This window comes from Humulus lupulus, chromosome 3 (genome assembly GCF_963169125.1).
Source record: "Humulus lupulus chromosome 3, drHumLupu1.1, whole genome shotgun sequence".
Classification (NCBI taxonomy): Eukaryota; Viridiplantae; Streptophyta; class Magnoliopsida; order Rosales; family Cannabaceae; genus Humulus; species Humulus lupulus.
The window spans coordinates 122922844-122946614 of NC_084795.1; positions in this window are offsets into that span (position 1 = coordinate 122922844).

Sequence of the window (23771 nt, forward strand, 5' to 3'; positions counted from 1 at the left end):
CCATCCGCACCAGGGGCGCCTGGCTGGATGAGGACAGACGATCCGCTCGCCGAAGCGGGAGGGGGCGCGGTGAAAGTGGAAAACTGAGGCTCTGGTAGATCAGAGGGAGGCTCCACAAGGTCGGCATAGTAAGCCCCCGATGGTCCAGGGTCGAGAGGAGCCTAAGGGAAGGCATCGTAGCCCTCAGGGTCAGGGGAAACATAACACCCTGGTGCGACATGCTTGTCTAAAGATGGGAAGGCCATGTCCTAGTCATAGGAGTCATAAGGGGGGCATCCCCCGGGGGACAAGGATCGCTGGTGAGGTCCCCCGCGTTCAAGGGGGGCTTCCCCCGGCTCCTCCTCAGCCTCACTATCGTTTGGGAAAGGCTTAGCCGGCGCAGCCATTGTCTTCTTAGACCCAGAAATTGACCACAGGAACTTGGGGTCCGAGACCGGGGACAACTGGTGGAGGTTGAGATTTTCAATGGTGAATAAGAATGTCGCCCTCTTCATGGCGGGGTCAGCATTAATGAGGTCCTTCACGGCATCCTCCTCTGACCCAACGACCGAGGGAACAGCAAATTGCTATGCATGATCCACGCCATTGTCAATGCAAACATAAGTACAAAACAGTAAGTTCTAAAAAGAAGAAAAGGAGGACCAGGGTACTTACTGGGGGTGGCACGGAAGTGTTCACGGACAAAGAGAGGGCCCTCTACGAAAAAAAATTCTTGTTTCCAAGACCCCGTATTGGACACTGAGCCCTCTATCAAGGGGAGCTCGTTATTGGCCTTTTGCAAGTAGTAGAAGCCCTTGGACTTGGGAGAGGCCATGAGGTTGTACAGGAAGTGCACCTCCTGCGCCGTAGGAGCACGTTTAGCCAGTTCCTTGAACACCACAAAAAGGCAGCTCAAGGTCAACCAACTGTTGGGTGACAGCTGAAGGGGGGCCAGGTCGAAATAGTTAAGGACCGCTACGAAAAATGGGTGCAAGGGGATGGTGCCACCCGCCTTCAAAATGTGCTCACTCAAAGCCACAAGGCCGGCCCTAGGGCGGTCAGCCCGGCAGGTCTCCAGAGGAGCGTATAAGGCGTATTCTGGGGGAACACGATAATGCTTCACAATTTCTTTCAATTTATTCTCGGACACATGCAACACTTGTCCCATGACAGTCATCAGGTGAGGATGGGCTGGAAGGCTCGGGCGGAAGGTGTCCCTCCATAAACTCCAACTCCCTCTGCAATTCTAAAAGGGTCATCCTAAGGCTCGCTACATGGTCACTAAGGTCTGGGGGGAAAGGTGCTCCGTCTCCTCTTGACACCAAGTCAATTTCGCTCTCCACCACCCAAATTTTACGCCTAAGTTCAGCCATGTACTCAAGATGGCGGATACGGGCCTGCCTTAAGGAGTCATAGTTCTGATGAGGGTTTCCCTCAGGGGACTCTGACTCTGAGGACAGGTCAATAAACTCAGCCCCCGGAGGTATGTCGGACGGGCCATCACTGGCCATGAGACCTCGTCCCGAAAGCGAAAAGGGGTTCACGTATAAATGAGGGGATGGCTACAAAACACAAAGGAATAGGCTTAATATCTCTAGATGCAAACGTCCTAAATGGCCCACTACAGGGTATAAAAAAGAGGGGCATGCATGTGGTCAAACTCACTACAAGCTCAGGTCAAGGTACCCCATCCCGAGCAATGCCAATTTGGACCCAATGAATGTGAAGGAAAAAGAAAATATACCTCAAGCAGATAAGATGGAGCGTTGTTGAGGTCGAAAGGAGGTCGAGGGACAAAAAAGCACCAAAGGGTCGAAGGTACGCGTCTGCAAGAATAGACCAAAAGGATGTGTTAGTCTCCAAATAGACGTGCCAAAAATTAGCTTATATAAAAAAATAAAAAAAAAGGTGAATGATGAAAATGAAATGAAAAAATAAAATAAAGGAAACTATGGCAAAAGTGAGGTTGTGGGGGATTGAACCCCTTACCTCTTGAAAGAGGAAGGATTCTCCAAACCACTAAGCCAAGGAAGTAAGGTGAAAATAATAGGCCATGCATGAAGGCCTATTTATAAGAATTAAGGAGAATAGTCTACAAGAGCACCTAAAGGTCCTCTCCTAGACTGGGGGGCAAGTGTGGACGCTCAATATTCCACGCCCATAAAAGAACCAAGACGCGTGCTAAGGTCCCTTAAAGCCCTAAATGCATGCTTAAGCCACGAGACGCTCGAGCCACCACCCTCTCGCAACGGCCTCGCATGCCTAGGACCGTGCCCCGCGAGATGATCTCGCGCACCCAGGCTCACGCCCCAGCACCCATGGCCTCGCATCCAAGCCTGTGTGGCCTCGCCGAAGTAACCTTGGCGTCGCGCCCCAGCAGGCGTTCGGCCTCGCGCAGTCATGCCCGGAGTACCCTCGGCGTCGTGCCCCAGCGCCGTGGCCTCGTGCCCCAGCAGACGTTCGGCCTCGCGCAGTCAGGCTCGGAGTACCCTCGGCGTCGCGCCCCAGCAGGCGTTCGGCCTCGCGCATCCATGCCCAGAGTACCCTCGGCCTCGCTCCCCAGCGCCGTGGCCTCGCGCCCCAGGAGGCGTTCGGCCTCGTGCAGTCATGCCCGGAGTACCCTCGGCGTCGCTCCCCAGCGCCGTGGCCTCGCACCCCAGCAGGCGTTCGACCTCGCGCAGCCACGCCCGAAGCACCCTCGGCCTCGCGCCTCAGCGCCGTGGCCTCGCGCCCCAGCAGGCACTCGGCCTCGTGCCCCGAGCGAACCACGCCGTCATGTGACCACGCGAAGGGGGGAGGGCCTCGTGAAGGGAACTCGTAAGCAGCTAGGGAGCTGCCCCATCAATAGGCCTTCCAAGGAGGCCTCGCGAAGGAATAGGAGCCACGCCATGGCATCAAAGTCTGAGTGGCATGGGAGCCACGCCACCAGGTGGCCACGCGAGTGGGGCCATGCGTCAAGGGAGCCGCGCCCCCAAGGGGCTCGCGAGGAAGGCGTCTCGCCTCGCACCCTTAGACATCTATCGAGGCCACATGCCTATCACCCATGCTCGTGGGTGACCTTGGGGTGCTTCAGGCATCTCATGCCAAGGACCCGAGAGCCTCTCCTCATATCACAACCATTGCATGCACCAAGTGTCCCATTCCCTATACCTTGAGACCCCAATGCTTAGAGGTTGGGTACGAGTCGAATGGAGCATACATGTACGATCTAGTACTGGGTACGGCCCTTAAGACCCTGTATGTCGAAGTACGGACACCCGTACCAGTGGGGGAGTGGGAATGCTAGGATAGGAGTTATGGCCCGTACGTCTACGGCCAGGAGTCAGAGTCGACACCACTACCACCTGCACCACTATGTCTGTCCTCTGACATGGGTACGGACAAGTAGTGGAGACATCCTCCTGACGCCTGCCCCTGTACTGGATGCACGACCACAACCTCTGAAACCACAATCCTGACAGAGTACTTATGTACCACTTGGTCCCCTGGACCACGATGTACCCAGGGCCATTAGAGCCTACTATAAAATGAACTCTAACTCCACCTGAGGGGGGGTTGGGAAATTTACTGTAGCAAGTGCTTGAGAGTGAATGAAAGATTGATTTCTCCATTGTTGTTCTGTCATTGTTCTTGAGTTATTACTTAAATTTCTACAGCTTTTTTATTGACTATCTTTACTTGATAATTTTTTCCAACTCAACTTAGTTGACGAGTTCTCACCGTCAACAGCTGTCCTTAGGGCAGGCCTTATTGAGGTTAGTAAAGTCCACATAAGTCCTCCACTTTCCGTTGGGCTTTGGGGCTAACACTAGGTTTGATACCCATAGTGGGTAGAATGCCTCTCGGATAAACCCATTTTCCTTTTAACTCGTCAACCTCCTCTTTTAGGGCCACGTATCTCTCTGGGTCCAGTGCTATCCTTTTCTGCCTCACAGGCCTTGCTTTTGGATCGATGTTCAGGTGGTGGAACATGACCGCTGGGTCTATCCCTACCATGTCCTCGTGACTCCAGGCGAATACGTCGAGGTTGGCTTTCAGGAATTCTACCAGCTTCTCCTTCACGTCACCCATATGGTTTTTCCCTACTTTCAACTTTCTCAATGGCTCATTCATGACCGTGACTTCTTCCAACTCTTCTACCGGTTTGGCTCTAGGTTCCTCCGTGACTCGCGGGTCCAACTCGTGTGGGTTTGCGCCTTCATGCACAACCATTGCCATAGGCACCGAAGGCTTCATGGTCGTGTGGAGGGATGCATTATAGCATTCCCTCACTTCCTTCTACTCTCCTTTCACACTTGCTATTCCCCCGGGAGTGGGGAATTTCATAGCTAAGTGGTATACAGAAGTTATCGCCTTCAATTCTCTTAGGGAGGGTCTCCCTATTACCGCATTGAAGGCTGAGGCGCAACCTACCATGACAAAGTTGGCCATTATGGTAGTTTGTCTGGGTTTTTCTCCCATGGTGAGGGCTAACTCAATTGCCCCTAGGGCCTGTATTGAATCTCCTGTAAATCCATACAGAGAGGTATTGCAGGGCTTCAAGTGCCGGATGTTCAATCCCATCTTCTCCAAGGCATGGCGATATAGGATGTCTACAGAGCTTCCATTATCCACCAGGACCCGATGTACCCTCATGTTCGCAAGTTGGACGATCAGCACCAATGGGTCGTTATGAGGGAAATGTACACCCTGTGCGTCTTCTTCGGTGAAGGTTATCGAGTCATTCTCACCCTTGAAACTCTTTGAGGGGCGTTGTTCCAAACTTAAAATGCATGACGGTGGACTCCTTCTCACCTCCCTGGCATATTTTTCTCGCCCCTTCCTTGATTCGCCTCTGAATCCTGGCCCTCCAAAAATGGTCTTGACCTTTCCTTGTATTTCTGAGGCCACCTCTCGTGCCCATGGCGAGGATACCCCTTCTTCTGGTCTTTGGTTCTCCTTGCGAACGTATCTGCCCAAATGTCCCCTGCGTATAAGCTCTTCGATTTCTATCTTCAAGTGATTGCATTCCACGGTGGTATGGCTGATATCTTTATGATACTGGCAATATTTACTGGGGTCTCATTTTGACCGGTCTTTTTTCATTGGTGGGGGCCTTCTGAAAGGGACCTTGTTTTTGTTCGGGACAAAAATATGTTCCCTAGCATGGGTGAGGTCAGTATAAAAGGTGTAGGGGCCCTGTATGCACTCATCAGTGTGCTGAAGCTTCCGAGGTCGATCATCTCCCATTCCTTCATATACCCTCTTCTTCTTTGCACCACTTTGGCTTTCTCGGATTGAGGGTTTTGGTGGCGACTAGCCTTTTCCGGCCTTGAGGCTTTCATGACCATCCTCCATGCGCATATATTTCTGCGCCCGCTCGTAGAAGTCGTCCAAATCGGTGACCTCTCTCTTGAGCATGTTATCCCATAATTTGCTTCCCGGGCGTACTCCGGCTGTGATGGCCATTTTTTAGCACTCTACAAGTTAAGCTCCCCACCTTGGTTACCTCCATATTGAACTGGTGGATGTAGCTCTTTAGACTCTCGCTTTCTCCTTGTTTTACATTAAGCGAGGCTTGTGCCCGGCATTGTGTAATCACGCACGGCGTGATGTTGCTGGAGAAATTCATCATAAAATTGTTGCCATGACCTGATGGACCCTGATCGAAGTCTTTTGAACCATTTGTACGCAGGTCCTTTCAAGGTGACAGCAAAGAAATGACACTTGGCTCCACTACTAATTCCCCTTAACTTCATCAGATCGTTAAACACGTCTAGATGGTACTTTAGATCTATATTCCCTTCATATGGGGTCATATGAGGCTCCTTGAAGTTGGCTAGGAGCCAGATGGCCTGGATCTCTTTAATGAAGGGCAATTCATGGTCGAACTCATCCTCAAGAGCTTGTCTTCCAGAGGCGGTGATGATCTTGCTCTGTAGGCTTCTCATTTCGATGTCTAAGTCTTGTCTCCTCTTGTTCAAGGAGTCTCTCAACATGGACGGGTTAGCATCTCGATTTCCTTTGCCTTCCCAGGGTGCCATAGGAGGGGTAGTCCTTTTATCTGCCCTTTTCTTGTTGAGTTCCTCTCGTAGATTTGAGGGTGTTCTCCTTGAGGTGACTTCGACTTCATTACGAGGGCCAGTGTTGTTCTTCTACTCTGGCCTCTAGGGCGGCTTCAGTGGTCCGGGACATTCGCGCTGCTTCATCCGAGGGGTGTTACTGGTGGAGAGTCGAGTCCTCCCATCATCCACCAGGACTATGGTTCCTGCACCCTCTTGACCTCCCTCTTTTCGCTTAGGGAAAGTTATGTTTGATTTCCCTTGCAGCAGACCATTTAGCACATCCTGCATGTTCTCTAAGGTGGTTTCTAGCCTTTGGTTCTTATGGTGCAGTTCACGTATCTCCTCTTCGTAAAATTGAGATCTAGAACTTGAGCTCACGGAATGGACCTGAGGATGCAATTTTTGTCTGCACGTCGACAGGCCCAAATCCTGCCGGCCGGAGTTTGGCACCTGCGGCGGCCTTGGAGGCAGGAACTCACCAGCATCCCTTACTGGGGCAGCCGTTGACCTTGGATGATCCTCCTCAGGTGGGACTGCCAGGGATGAGGCTTCCTTTTCATCTCTGTGAACCTCAGGCTCCTTTGGGGCCTCCACGTTTGTGGGTGGAGGAGGATCCTTCATAGAGGCTTTCAGTTGATCTCTGTCAAGGTGGACCTCCACTTCTCGTGGCCCTCTCAGTCATTTAGAACGTCGTGGCATTTCTTTCTTATCGAAATCAATGGAAGAACAGTGGTTTGACACTTATCCTTCCCATAGACGACGCCAATCAGTAGACGGTGAGAACTCGTCAACGAAGTTAAGTTGGAAAAATCAAAGTCTATCGCTTATCAATGAAGAACTTCAACTATATAATCAGAAACTTAGAAAATAGTTGCAGAAGAAAAATGGGGAAAATAACTTGTATTCCTTTGTTGTCTCGAGTTACAGTGTTTTTTCCAACCCCCCTCAATGTTGAAGAGGGGTTCCCTTTATAGTGGGCTCTAATGGCCCCTGATACATTATGGTCTAGGGGACCAGATTGTACACAAGTACATTTTTAGGAGAATGGTATCAGGTGTAGTGGTGTCGGCTCCAGTACATGGTCAGAGTTTGTGGGAGCACCTCCATTTTAGTACTCGATTGTGCCTCCACTACTTGCCTAGTACGAGTGTCAGAGTTAGGCTGGTGAGGACCACAACAGGTACCTCACTTGTACGACCACTACTTGTCTAGATTGGGCATCGTGTCCATACTCTAACTCCTCTTAGCTTGCAAGTGCGCTCTGTACTTCTTCTGACTTCCCGTTGAATCGCTATGAGGCTTCCCCTATCCTTCCTTAAACATGTGTTAAGGAGGTCCTTGATTTTACTCCTCACGAGGCCCCTAAGGACGAGGGACGCTTATTGGAGGTCATGTTACGCGAGGCCTCTAACGACATGGTTGGTGCGCGAGGAGAGGTGCGCGAGCCTGGTGGTGTCGCGAGGTGAGGCGCGCGAGCCCCCTGGTGGTGTTGCGAGGCGAGACCCGTGAGCCCCATGGTGGTGTCGCAAGGCGAGCCGTGCGAACCCTAGGTGGTGTCGCAAGGCGAGGTGCGCGAGCCCCTGGAGGGTGTCGCAAGGCGAGGCGCGCGAGCCCTTGTGGTGTCGCGAGGTGAGGCACACGAGCCCGTGGGTGGGGTTGCGAGGCGAGGCGCGTGAGCCCTGGTGGTGTCGCGAGGCGAGGCGCGTGAGATGATGGGTCTCGCGAGGTACAAGGCAAGGCGTGGTGAGGCGTGAGACTGGGCTCTTGGGTCATTTTCACGAGACACCCGTAGTACCCCAGGTGCTACTTCGCGAGATGTTGCCTCGCGAGACGTGGCCCTGCGATACCTCTGACGCGCACATATGACCTCCTTGGCCCGAGACGCCCGAAGCACCTCTTGGACTGTTGGCGCAAGACACCCGCAGCACCCCAGGTGCCACTTTGCAAGATGTGGCCTCGCGAGACGTGGCCCTGTGACACCTCCGACGCTCCCATATGACCTCCTTGGCACGAGACGCCCGAAGCACCCCAGGTTCCATTCATGAGAAGTGGGTTATAGGCTCGCGAGACGGGTGGGATCCCACGTTGCCACTAGGAACATCGTGAGACCATTTTTATTTTCCTCAAAAAGGTGGATTTTTTGCATCCACAGCTACAAGCAAATAAATAGGCTATTTGATTTAGTTGAGTTCTTTACCATTCTGGGAAGGGTTTCAGACTTGAATAAACTACTAGTATCTAATTGTTAAAGTAATGGAGATACAAATATTCTAGAAGAACTAGAAATCATGAGATGGTAAAGCACATGAAATGAAGTATCATTTAATTCAAGACAATTTTACATAATTGATGTAATAATCTTTAAGATAGCTTCAAAACAGTTTCTTACAAAACTGCTAACAAAGACTTTGTTAGACAAATTCGTTCAGGATAATGTGATTGACACATTGAGAGAGATGTCTCAATTTGCTTTAGGGCAAGTGAGAGATTGTTGGGAATAGTTTTCTTAAAGCAATTGTAGTTGACAAATATTTTAAATGAAATAAATAATTGAATTGAATTATTATATATATAGACTATGTTCGATATTATGTTGATAATATTAAGTAAATATCAAAAAATTCCAAAGTTTATCTATGTGGTCTTAATCTCATATTGGTATGAGAGGATCGAGATTAAGATAACAAACTTGAAAGAGTTCACAATAAAATAAAGTTATGAATCTTTAGATTAATTACTGCTAGTATGGTTCACTAGTAATATGAATACAAGTGACCTAGATTCGGGTCACTAGTGTAGTAAGACACTTTAGTGAATGTACTTTATATATAGTGATATATAGAACTGGACTAAAAGTGATTTGTTAATACTTGTTTAAATATTGTTTCATAGTATCAATCAAACACATCAAACAATGATCATACACACGATGATCCTAATTTTGAGGTTACTATGAACTCCTATATATGTCATCTGATCCTTTGATTCATGCATTAAGGTTTGTCAGAATGATCAGGCCAAGAACAATTGTTTTGGGGACTCAATGATATATATGCTTGGGTTTAACATATATGGAATCTATGCATTCTTATAGATTGAATAATGGTTCCCTATTGGGTTGACTTTTTGAACTAAAAAGGTTATGAGCGCTCACGTCGCAAACTTGTTGTGACACACCCTTCACTAGTAAAGTCAATGATACTCTAGGAACAAGATATAGTTATAAGGATAAAATGATAATTTTATTCCCTTTTAATTATGAACCATTAATAGAGGACTAACGTTGTATGTAATGATTATATCAATGGACACTTTATTCTTTAATAAAGTACTCTGTAAATATAAGTCTATAATTATCAAGAGTTTAATCTCATATGTATAGTGGAGTAATCATGGGATTAATAAATATGATTATTTAATAAAAGAGCATTGAATAATAATCTAATATTTATAGGAGCTTGATATTATAGGTCCATAGGTTCCTAGGGTAGCTCTATCAACACCATATCAAAGTAAGAGTTGATACAAGGGTAAAACTGTAATTTGGAAATTTGTGAAGAATTTTTATTCTTCGGGTCAAATATACAATTATATGATAATTAAGGTTGAATAATTAATTTGGAATTAATTATCAACGATCTTCCTATCCAGTGTTCTGAGAACTCACACCCTGATCTTCCAGACCAATCCTCAAACACACAAGGACATGTGTGGGCACGTAGGACTCAAAAGGTTGATTTTATGTGACTCCCTAGATGTACTCAACACATGAGATCTAGAGAGTTTTTGACAAAATGAGAAGGTTTAGAATAGTTTTCAGGTTTGGAGAAAACTATTGCTTTAGAGAGAAAATCTATATTTATATTTTTTTTCAAAAAAAAATCAAGCCTTATTCTGAAAGTCACATACTATCAAACTTATAAAGATATTTAATCTAATTAAATCATATTTATTTAATTAAAATATAATTCAAATTAAAACTGTTTAGATATTTTCATTTAATTATTTATTTAAATAATATTTAAATAGAATAATTGAATAACGGATTGAATAACTGATTAAACAAAATTATTTGAAATTCAAAATTCAAATCTCATGGATTAAAACCCTGATGCTGTACAATACAGTGTGTGTCGCCCAAGCCTGTATCAGGTTTCCTAATTTTCTCATTTGTTTGTTTAATCAATCTTTAAGACAATATATTTATCCCACTATAAATATCAGTTAATTCAAAATTAACTTTATCTTAAAATATCAGTTTTAAATTAAATAAATAAATGAATATCATATTATAAATAAGATATTTATTATTCTTTCTCTTTATATTAATCCAAACAAGATTAATATTAATTTTAACCTATATTTTTTCAAAATAAAAACTATATAGTTAAATAATTAATTAATTCACAATCAATCAATTACCTATAATTATCTCATAATTATTTCCTTGCCTTGAAAAATTAATTCATTTGCAATTTAGTCAATTCTCTTTACAAATCTTTCTTTTGACATCCTTACCCTTGACAATGTAGGACAGAGGTGATATGGGCACCACCTATAATACGAAGCTCCAATAAACCAGATTATTAATTAAACTCTTTAATCTAATAATCTTATTTATTAATTCCATGATTACTCCACTATAAATATGGAATTGCACTCTAAGTATTTATAAAATTATATTTACAGAGTTTTCTCTAGTAGTCCATTAATATAATCAATATATGTAGTTCTATCCTCCATTATTGGTTCATTAATTAGAGCTGGTCAAAATTACAGTTTTACCCTTCTAATTACCTCTTGATCCCTAAGTACCATTAATTCACTAGCGAATAATTAATCTATAATCTAATTATAGATTTGAGCCTAATAACTATTCAGTTTCATAATCAATCCTTAAGGGAACTAATATTCGATCCGTTAGGAAAGCATGGATTCCATTGTTGTAATTCATGTTCCCAGCCATCCATGATATTGAATCTCCAAAACAAAAGTCATTAGCCTCATTATTCTAAGAGACCTTAACGAGTGAATCAAAAGATCCAATAAACATAAACAGGAGTTCATGAATACTCAGGATTTAGACTGATCTACAAATGATCTATTATGATAAGAATTAAATCTTTACGTTAAACGACAAGTTTATAAAGATATTTAATTCTCATCGGTCCTGACATATATAATCTTTATTATATACAGCACCTTTACTAAGATGTCTATCCACATCAGTAATCCGAATCTAGATTACTTGCATCTCATATGCTTAGCAAACCGTACTAGTAACCATTCATTAAAGATTCATTACTTTAATATGTTACTAACTATTTTATTCATTATATATGATCTTAATTCTCTCATACTAATACAACATCATATTCTTTTGAATGAATATGGAATTTTCTTGATATTAATATATAATTAATTCAAACAATAATTATAACATTCAAATATAATGAAATTGTACATTTATTTAAAACCCATAAAATATCTTTACATGCTCTTAGGGCATTAATCCTAACAATCTCTCACTTGCCCTCAAAGCAAGTGAGGAATCTCCCTTAATCCCATACTACGCATGTGACCCATGAATGACTTTGCAGGAAGTGTCTTGGTAAACGAGTCAGCCAGGTTCTGTTCCAACGCTATCTTCATAACAGTTACATCACCTCGGTGTACAATCTCTCTTACCAGATGGTATTTCCTTTCTATATGCTTCCCTTTCTTGTGGCTTCTCGGTTCTTTGGAATTAGCTATTGCTCCACTGTTGTCATAGTACAGGATTAGTGGCTTATCCATATTTGAAATAACTTCCAGATCAGTGTAGAACTTCCTCAACCAAACCGCCTCCTTAGCTACTTCCCAAGTTGCTATGTATTCAGCATCCATGGTTGAATCAACTATGCTAGATTGTTTAATGCTTATCTAGACAATAGCTCCTCCACCAAGAGTGAACACTAACCCAGATGTCAATTTTCAACTGTCTTTGTCTGATTGGAAATTAGAATCAGTGTATCCAGTGGGGTTTATCTCACACCCTGAATATACCAGCATATAGTCTCTCATTCTCCTAAGATACCTGAGAATGTGCTTTCCTGCAATCCAGTGTTCCAAACCAAGATTTGATTGATAATGACTTACAATCCCAACTACATAACATATGTCGAGCCTAGTACACAACATATCATGCATCAGACTCCCAACTGCTGAAGCATAGGGATACTTTCTCATATCCTCTTCCTCTTGAGGTGTCTTGGGACATTGTTCCTTGGAGAGAACAATTCCATGTCTGGTTGGTAATTGACCTTTCTTGGAATTCTCCATAGAATATCTTTCAAGCACCTTATCTATATAATTAGTTTGAGAAAGTGTCAAGAGCTTGTTCTTCCTATCCCTTAGGATTTGGATTCCCAAAACATAGCTCACCTCGCCCAAATCTTTCATTTGGAACTTTTCGGCTAACCACGTCTTCACGTTTGACAATGTCACTACATTGTTCCCACTTTTCCTTTAATGTATTTATACACACATGCTTCATCAACATTCTGTTTGAAGCCATATGTTTTAATTGTTTCTTCAAAAGTGATATTCCGAGATCTAGATGCTTGCTTAATCCATAAATGGATTTCAGCAACTTGCACACCTTTTGATCTTCCCCTTTCTTTATGAACCCTTCTGGTTGTACCATATAGATACTTTCATCAAGTTAGTCATTCAGAAATGTTGTCTTGACGTCCATTTGTCATATCTCATAATCATTGGCAGCCGCTATGGATAAGAGGATACGAATGGATTTGGTATGGTCACAGGAGAAAATGTTTCTTCATAATCAACACCTTCTCTCTAAGTGTAACCTTTGACTACAAGCCTCACTTTGAAAGTCTCTACTTTCCCATCTACACCTCTTTTCTTCTTGTATATCTACTTACACCTATGGGCCTGACATCTTCAAGTGGATCCACAAGTTCCCAGACAAAATTGGAATACATCAATTCCATTTCTTAGTTCATGGCTTATTGCCATTTCTCCTTTTCAGGATCATCCATTGCCTCTTTAAAGGTTAATGGACCATCCTTGTATGTATCATAAACAAGGACATTTGCCTCATGTTCGTAGCGAATAGGTTGTCTCACAATCCTCCCACTACGACGTTGCACCAGGGTTTCTTTTTCAGGAATCATGGTTTCCTCGGTTTGTCATTCATCATTTAATGATGAAGATGATTATCATGGAATCTTATCTGCTATAGAAATAACCACCTCTTGTTTTTGGAGCATAGCTAACAAAAATGCACACTTCCAACCTTGATTCAAGTTTCCCTGATTTAGGTCTAAGAACATAAGCAGGACAACCCCAAATGCGGAAATGGTACAAACTAGGTTTGTTCCCATTCCACAGTTCCAGTGGCGTTTTGCTAATGGTCTTAGATGGGACTACATTCAAAATGTACATCACCATTTGAAGTGCATATCCCCAAAATGAGAGAGGAAGTGAAGAATATCTTAACATAGACCTGACCATGTCCAACAAGGTCCTGTTTCCTCTTTCAGAAACACCATTTTGTTGTGGCATTCCTAGTGCTATGAGTTAGGATAGAATACCATGCTCCAGGAAGAAATCTTTGAATTCTAAATCCATATATTCTCCTCCTCGATCAGATCAACGTATCTTTAGAGTCTTACCTAACTATTTCTCAACCTCAGCTTTGAATTCTTGAAACTTACCAAAGGTTTCAGATTTCCTAAGCATTAGGTAAGTATGACCATATCTTGAGTAATCGTCAATAAAAGTGATGAAATACTCATACCCACCTCTTGCTTGTACATTGATTGGACCATAGACATCGTTGTGTACAAGCTCCAAAGGTTCTTTGGCTCTATTGCCTTTCGCTAAGAAAGGACATTTGGTCATTTTTCCTTCTAAACAAGATTCACAAATCGGAAGAGTTCCAACTCTTAGTTCTCTCAAAGGTCCATCTTTTGTTAACCGGTTTATCCTATCTAGACCTATATGACCAAGTCTAAGATGCCAAAGATATGTGTCATCTTCATTTGAAACTTTTGTCTTTTGTTACCTTGCAGTTTTGCTACTTTAAATAATTTTGAATTACTGAGCATTCGTTCATTTGGTTTGAGCATATACAGACCGTTATTATATTCTGCTTGACATATTTTGAAACTATTCTTTGAAATAACAATCGCATTATTACTAAAAGAAATATAAAAAAAATTGTTCATGCAACATAGATAAAGAAACTAAGTTTCTAGAAAATCCAGGAACAAAATAAACATTGTTCAAAACTAAATAACTGTTCCCAAAAATTAAACGAATTGTTCCCTTTTCTCTTGCTGAGACGAGATCTCCACTTCCAACTTGCATGGTCACCTCGCCATCTGTCAGCTCCCTTGATGACTCAAGTATCTGCATGGAAGAACAAACATGGTTAGTGGCTCTTAAATCTAAAACCTAGGATGACATATCGTCTTCCACTACACAAGCTTCAAGTACAAGCAAATCATATTTACCTTTCTTTTTCAGCTCAGAGAGATACTTCTTGCAATTTCTCTTCCAGTGACCTTCAACTCCACAGTGGAAACATTTTCCTTTTGGTTCTTTCTTCTTGGAGTTTTTGTCATTCTTGTTCTCCCTAACTTTTGGTGCCTTCTTGCCTTTCTTGGACTTCTTGCCCTTTCCCTTGTCCTTATCATTGTTCTTCTTTCTCTTCTTGGATTTCTCCTCAGAGTTTGAAGGTTTCTCCTCTACCACATTTGCTTCAGTCTCTTTTGTAATGGATTTGTTAAGAGACTCAAATGTCTGCAGTTCACTCAATAGCTGGGTCATGTTGATAACAACTTATTCATAATATAGTTGGTGGTGAACGCGGAAAAGGCAAGAGTGAGCAATTCTAGTATGATGCTTACTTGTGTACACTCATCAATGATGGCCCCATCTATTTCTGCTTCATGCATCATGTTAATCATGTGTAAAACATGTTCACATACAGAAACACATTTCTTCATCTTAGTAGTCATGTAGGTTCTTGTAGCCTCATGTCTACTTTGATCAGATTGCTGCCCAAACATGGCCTGCAAAGAATCCACAATCTCAAACGTAGTTTCCATGGTTTCATGCTTTATTCTCAGAACATCATTCGTGCTCACAAGCATGTAACACTTTGCCTTATTATTGGATTGAATCCAAGCATCATACTTGTCCCAAACATTCTTTGGGGCAGTGGCAGCGAGCTCTTCAAAACATTCCTTAGTTAAGACAAATTTGTGGTTCTCATAGATTAACATAAGATTTAGATTTGATTTCCATCTTATAAAATTATCACCATTAAGTTTTTCAAGTGATAATAAAGCGGTTGTTGGATTGCCACAATTCGACATTACTGAAATAAATAAAGTACAATAATATTATCATTTGAAAAAAAATACCAATGTTTTGGAAAGGAAACATGATGCAGGAATGCAACAATTAAAACACATAAGTTAACATTTAATTTTCCACGATAAAATTACCTACCAAATAAAGTGTCGCCTTAGGATTGGTCAAGTTAAATTCAGATTGCTTATAAGACAATCTTATCTTTATAATTTAAAACTTAAGATAAATCTTTATTTTCTATTTTAAATATAAAGTACCACTGGTTTGGTAAAGATGCAATTATCTACCACAAAAGCTTAATTACATCTTTGTAAGTGTAACCCATTATTTCGGAATTCATGACTTAACTTAGAGAGTGTCGCCTTAGAGTCGGTCAAGCCTAAAATACATCACTTTTTCCTATCTTCGTAAGAAGCCAACCTTGATATTAATATGTCTAGAAACCTTCCTTAGGGGGCGAAAACAAAGCCGCCTCAAGGCCCTATTCATATCTCACGGTGGTGTACTATTAATAGAGACCATAGGTCACATTGAGATGTTCGCCTTCTCTCACTTACTATTTTAGATTAAATGTGTTTTATTAAACTAATAAATTAATTCCAAATTAATTACTAGTTTATTAATAACCATATAATGTAATTAATTACAAAATTCATAATTATAAAAGAGCATGATTCTATAATTAATGTGATCTAAATAATTACCCATTACATTCATCTAACTTTACTAAAAACGCTTTTTACATAAAGTTGGCTATCTTAAAGGCCTGTAAAATCTATTACATTTATTATGGTGTGAGTTACCAAGTTTTAACTGATTTAATACTTAGTAGTTTACATGCAATTGATTTCACCAAAACAATTCATATAAACAAATAGGACAATCCTAGATAATCATGTTTCTAAAAGATGCATGATTAATGAGAAACTATGTGGGGTTTCATTAATGGCATGTAATTGACTAATGCATGATCATGTTATCAATCAAACATCAATAAACATTTATTTAAATAAACAATAAATGATGAACCGAGTACTAATCAATATTTCTAAGATTTACAACCCTTTGAAAAAATTAGAAATAAAATTGCAATCTAAGTCATGTAGCTTTCAAGACTCTCCAAGAATGCTATTCCTCTCCTTTAGGCTTTCTTGCTAATATTTAGGAACTTTGTTTTGCCCAACTTATTAATTAGAAACAAACTTTCTAATTAATTTATTTAATTAAAACTAACTTTTAATTAAATAATCATTTTTGTCATCTTTTTAATTTAGTTGAATTTAAATAATTAAATAATCAAATTCAAATAATTATTTAAACTTAAGCTATTAAAATATCTTAATCAACTAAAAGATATTTTATTTTCTAATAAAATAAAATAAGATAATTAAACTTTTAAATTCAAATAATTTAAAAATTAATTAAATAAAAGATATTAGCAACAACATAGGAATTAGGGTTTTGAGCACCAAGATGGTGCCCTAGGGCCAGCGGCACAAAGGTGCCAAGCTCGGGATGGGCGGCTAGGCATGTAGGTGCATCAGGCGCAGCACACAGGGGTGTGCGCAGGGGGCCAGACAGGGGTGCGCAAGCGCAAGTGCAGGCAGGCAACAGGTGCTAGGTTCGGGTGCGCAGAGGCGCACGTAGGCAGTCACGAGGGCCAAACAGGAGTGCGCAAGGGTGCGCCTAGGCAGGCGTAGGGGCCAGGCGTGGCTGTGCGCAGGTGGCCGAGAGGGCTCGGGCTGCTGCCATGGCTGGTTGCTCGAGTCCTTATCCACTTGTGTACAAGTTCTTACAATACATATTTCATAAATAGAAATTTACAAAAAAAAAAAAAAAAACCTATGCCCTTTATAGCTTACACAAGATCTAGAAAAAGAATAAAATTCCTAACCCAATAGCATCATATAATTAACGATCCATCAGTCAACCATACATTCAAAAAACATATCCATCCATTCAATATACATACCAACATACATATAATAAATGCAAGAAATCCACACAATATTTAATATATATGTATATGTATAGAATGCTCTGGTATCAATTGTTGGTATTAAATGATCAAATCAAAGGTACGCAACGGAATATATGGACCCATTTTAATAAATATTAATACTATTCAGAATCATACACATATATAAATATTAAATCATATATAAATAGATCAGGGATTACCTCTTGTAGCCTATCAAGTGTCCTTAAGTCTTTTTATATAAATCAACGATCTTCCTATCCAGTGTTCTGAGATCTCACACCCTGATCTTCCAGACCAATTCTCAAACACACAAGGACGTGTGTGGGCCCGTAGGATTCAAAAGGTTGATTTTATGTGACTCCCTAGATGTACTCAACACATGAGATCTATAGAGTTTTTGACAAAGAGAGAAAACTATCGCTTTAGAGAGAGAGTCTATATTTTTATTTTTATTTTAAAAAAAAATCAAGCATTATTCTGAAAGTCACGTACTATCAGACCTATAAAGATATTTAATCTAATTAAATCATATTTATTTAGTTAAAATATAATTCAAATTAAAATTGTTTAGATATTTTCATTTAATTATTTATTTAAATCATATTTAAATAGAATAATTGAATAACTGATTAAACAAAATTATTTAAAATTCAAAATTCAATTCCCAATGATTAAATCCCTCATGTTAGGCGCCACACGCTGTACAATACAGTGTGTGTCACCCAAGCCTGTATCAGATTTCCTGATTTTCTCATTTGTTTGTTTAATCAATCTTTAAGACAATATATTTATCCCAACATAAATATCAGTTAATTCAAAATTAATTTTATCTTAAAATATCAGTTTTAAATTAAATAAATAAATATCATATTATAAATAAGATATTTATTATTCTTTCTCTTTATATTAATCCAAACAAGATTAATATTAATTTTAACCTATAGTTTTTCAAAATAAAGACTATATAGTTAAATAATTAATTAATTCACAATTAATCAATTACCCATTATTATCTCATAATTATTTCCTTGCCCTGAAAATTTAATTCCTTTGCAATTTAGTCATTTCTCTTTACAAATTTTTCTTATGACATTCTTACCATTGACAGTGTAGGACAGGGGTGATATGGGGACCATGGACCTATAATACGAAGCTCCAATAAACTAGATTATTAATTAAACTCTTTAATCTAATAATCGTATTTATTAATTTCATGATTACTCCACTATAAATATGGAATTGCACTCTAAGTAATTATAGAATTATATTTACAGAGTTTTCTCTAGTAGTCCATTGATATAATCACAATATGTAGTTATGTCCTCCATTATTGGTTCGTTACATAGAGCTGGTCAAAATTACAGTTTTACCCTTCTAATTACCTCTTGATCCTTAAGTATCATTACTTCACTAGCAAATAATTAATCTATAATCTACTTATAGATTTGAGTTCAAAAATCAACTCTTAAGGGAACCAATATTCGAACCGTTAGGAAAGCATGGATTCCATTATTGTAATTCATGTTCCCAGCCATCCATGATATTAAATCTCCAAAACAAAAGTCAATAGCCTCATTATTCTAAGAGACCTTAATGAGTGAATCAAAAGATCCAATAAACATAAACATGAGTTCATGAATACTCAAGAATTAGACTAATCTACAAATGATCATCTATTATGATAAAAATTAAATCTTTATGTCAAACGGCAAGTTTATAAAGATAATTAATTCTCATCGGTCCTATCATATATAATACCTATTATATACAACACATTTATTAAGATGTCTATCAACATCAGTAATCTGAGTCTAGATTACTTGCATCTCGTATGCTTAGCATACCATACTAGTAACCATTCATTAAAGATTCCTTACTTTAATATGTTTCTAACTATTTTATTCATTATATATGATCTTAATTCTCTCGTACTTATACAAGATCATATTCTCATGAATGAATATGGGATTTTCTTGATATTAATATATAACTAATTCAAACCATAATTATAACATTCAAATATAATAAAATTGTAATTTTATTTAAAACCAATAAAATGTCTTTACATGCTTTCAGGACATTAATCCTAACAATTCTTGTCATTGTTTTACTTCAAATCTTAAAAACTAGCTGCCTAAGCCCTAGCCACCATGAAGAACACCAACATTAGAGTAGAAGATGGGGACGACGAGGGCTATGTTGCTGAGCAGAGGATGCTAACATTAGGGGAACAGATGAAGACGACATGCTTCTGATCGAGTCTAGCTGCTTCAATTTTTTTCCATAAAAACTCATATCTGAGTTTCTTCTTGCCCATTGTTCTTCTTTATTGTTCATTTGTTTATGGATTTGTGAATCTGATCTAGGTTATAAATTTAATCTAATTTTTTCATTTTTCTTACATCTAAGTTTTGGTTTTGTAATCGAATTTGGATTGTTACATCTGATTTCATGTTTGTAATCATCTGAGTTGAAGTAGTTTGAATCTAGGTGGATGCAAATGAAGAACTCAATAACGTTTCTTCTATAAAAATTATGATTTAATTTAATATGTTTCAATTTTTATATATAATTTAGTTTTAGTATTTTTTTTTTATTATTGTTAAAAATGTAATAATTTTTTTAGAAAAGTTTAAATTAAATTTTAAAATTTTTATTAATTTTAAATTTTAATTATACACGTAACACAAACGTAACAGTACTATCAAAGTGTCACGTAAGCAGTCTATTAGCCACATGACAGAAACTAACGAAAGTCCTACATTTTTGTAAAGTGTGTAGTTTGGGGATTTTAACAAGAAAGGTTCGAGGAGCACGATTTGAAAGTGGTATTACTTCTGAGGAAAAATCCAATTTATTTTATTTTATTTTATTTACTTAAATAATATAACAATATTTTCTTTTGGAGGGTTCTCTGTGTGAGATTGGCATGTTTACTTCAATGGAATGAGAATCACTTTCATGGTAATGATACACATTCCCCTATTTACCAAATTTTAGGAATTGGAGAGTGTGGCCCACATGTATTAAGGAGAAAAGAATGGGAAAGGTTTTCCCCAAATTTTCTCAAGAAATGTGATTTTTTTTAGAATGAAAACTTCCAATAGATAAGAAAATAAGTACATAAGCTATACATTCAATGAGTAAGGAATGTCACCATTCTAAACTAGATCACTTTCAAGTCCTAGAACTCTATTTTTTAGACTATGAGCCAAGGAATTAGATTCCCTAACAATATGCCTAACCAAGAGATTAGGAAAGTAAGAAAGCAACCTGCAAATATTATCATTTACATCACTCAAAGGAGATAAATCTTTAGTCTATTTTACAATTCTATCAATTACAATTTTGCAATCTTGTTCAATTTCATAAATTGGGAGGTTAATGATGGAAGCAAATTGAAGACAGATAGTAAAGCTTTAGCTTTCAATATTGGAACCAGATGCACCCCATCAACAAGAGAGAAAAAAACACCAATAAATTTACCCTTGTGGATCCTAACCACAACACCAATACTAGAGCAACCACGAGCCTGGGATATAGCAGCATCCACATTAATTTTTAATTGGCCTTCACTCGAGGGAATCCAAGCAGCATTTGATCGCTTCAACTTCTCATTCTGTATTTGAAAGACCTTTTATGCTTTTTTGAATTCTTCCAAGTAACTAGTTGTCCAACCAGAGATTTCCTAAAATTTAAACTTAAACTTTTTGTTGAAATAATGGTCATTTCTATTGTTCCAAACTGCCCAGAAAATACTAAGCAAATGCTCAAAAGTTATGTGCATCAAACTGAGACGAAACATTTAGTAACAAGTCTAAGAAATCCAAATGAGACTATTTAAAAAGAAATGAGTAAAATTTAGTATATTTCCAAAAAAAAAAAAAATTGCTCTGGAACATTTCAGTAATGCATGAGTGACATCTTCAATTTTGGTGTTACAGTAGAAAGAAAAAGGGGAATGAATAATTTTCCTCGTCATTAAATTCATGGTTGTAGGTAGAGAATTGTGAATAGCTCTCCAAATTAAATGCTTAATTTTTGGAGGGATTTTTAAGTTCCAAAAGAAAGACCACCAAGTATTTGTTTTAGACGGAGAAGAAACAAAAGGCAAAGAGGTTGAGGAAAAAGCTAGATGATACCCCGATATTACAGTGTAAAGACCAGTAGAAGTGATAAACTCAATTTTGATCATATATTTTTAATTTTCTTAGGCTTAGAAATTTTTATTTTTTTTTAGTTATTTTAATAATTTTAATTTTTTTTTTGGTATTTTGTGATTTTTGGGTTAAAAAGAACTTTAAGAGTAAAAATACACATTTATTAATATACAAATAAATTAAGTTTGAATTAATATTTCTATGACTTTAATTTAATATATTTTTTATTTGAAAATATTTAATTTTGATTTGATTTATTTTATAGGAAATTGCGTATTTTTATGAAGAAAATAAAATATTGAAATTAGACCTAGAGTCTGAGACACAGCTGGAGCTGAAACTTCACGAGGGATGTTGAGACTGTTACAACCATATTTTAGAAATTATTCAAGAAATAGAAGTAGATATTTTTCTAAGCTTTCCAAACATGTTGAATCGTCCAACTTGGAGTTATACCAAGAAAGATATGTCCAAAACACGATTAGCTGCGTGAGAAAATTCAGTGTCTTGAGAAATACAAAAATATCAGATTCAAACTCCAATTTTGCAACCAACAAGCATATATTTTTACTCCAAATTCAAAAATTGGAGATATCACAATAATATTAAAAGAAAATTAATATCTATTAACTTTAGTTTCAGTTTAAGTTTTAAGTTTTATTTTGATTAGTTTTAGTTAGTGTGAGACTATTATAAAGAGGTTTGTCTCTATTTGAAAACATACTCTCTATTCTCTCTTTTAGATAGGCATTCTCTTCTACTCTTTTTCTTTTAGTGATTTTAGTTTTAATTTTATTGTTGTGCTTATTTTTTCGGGTGATTTCAAAGCCCTAAGTATGATTTCTTGGTGTTAATAATTTTCATTGATCTTTTATTCTCTTGTATTAACTTTCAAGCTCGCTAATCGAGGTTTTAGGTTAAAAGTGTGACTAAACTATAACAAAACTCGTTTACAGACATTAAATATAAAATATTTGGTTTTTCATTGAAACCTTAGAAAGTTTTACAGTTGGGATCCCAAAATACTGTTTAGAAAATACATTACAGATCAAAATATACATAAGGTTGACTTAGGCAAAAAAAAAACAACTATTATAGTACATTTTCCCCAAAATAATCCTAGCCTTGGCGACCAGGCAGGCCGAACATGTACCTGTCACTCCACGCTCTCTGTACTCATGGTTGGTCAACCTTTCCTTGCCCTTACCTGCACCATAGAGCACCCGTGAGCCGAAGCCTAGCAAGAAAACTCAACACATAGCATATAACATATATATATATATGACAATCCAGAATATATAACAAACAACCAATGGGCTAAACATATAGCGGCCAGCGCCGTCCCAGGCGCTTACCAGGCCCTGGGTTTGCGATCTTCACCGAGAGGGTGGCTCCAGCACCCTAGGAGGGTCTCGCCCTAACGGCCTACACTTAGCGTGCTCAATGCTGATCCCGACCCCTTGCCGTATTTGGCTTCCTACCATTCTTGGCCTTCGCCGTTCCCGACCTTCGCCGTTCACTCACAAATATGCATCACATAGCACAATATCAACAGATATCTAAGCACATACTGAATATAAATATTAGGGCCACGCCCTGCAATACAAACAATAGGGCTACGCCCTGCAATGCAATAAATAGGCCCATGCCCTGCTCTACGGGTACAACAGTTTCCTTACCTGAGTCCCAAGCTATCTGAGAACCGCGATCCCGAGCAAAGTCCTCTAACCCGAGCCTCGTTGAAAACCTAGTCACAACATATTCATAATAACTATCCATCAAGTTCTAATCCAATAAATCACTTCGAAATATTAATCTAGCCTCTGAGACCTTAGATTCTACAAAACCTGGTAGTAAAATCCTTCCTAAGCCTTAACATTTGAGTTCCCGAGCTAAAATCCTTCAAACAGCCATTATTTTGCATTTGAGTCACGGCCCAGCCCCTTTAGGGCCGCGGCACGCTCAAGTCAGAGGTAAAATGCCTCTCTGCTGAGGGACACAAGCCGCGGTGCACTATACCTTGTGTCGCAGCGCGCCTAGGCAAACAAGGGCTTCCCAACCTCTTCGACACACACGGGCCGCGGCTCAAGCCCCCAAACCCAGAAAATCAAACTATTTCCTACGTTTTCCTCGAGCCTAAGCCCAAAATTCACACCCCAATCATAAACCCAACTTAGATTTAAGCCTAGAATTCCCTTTCATATAACCTAAACATCTCAA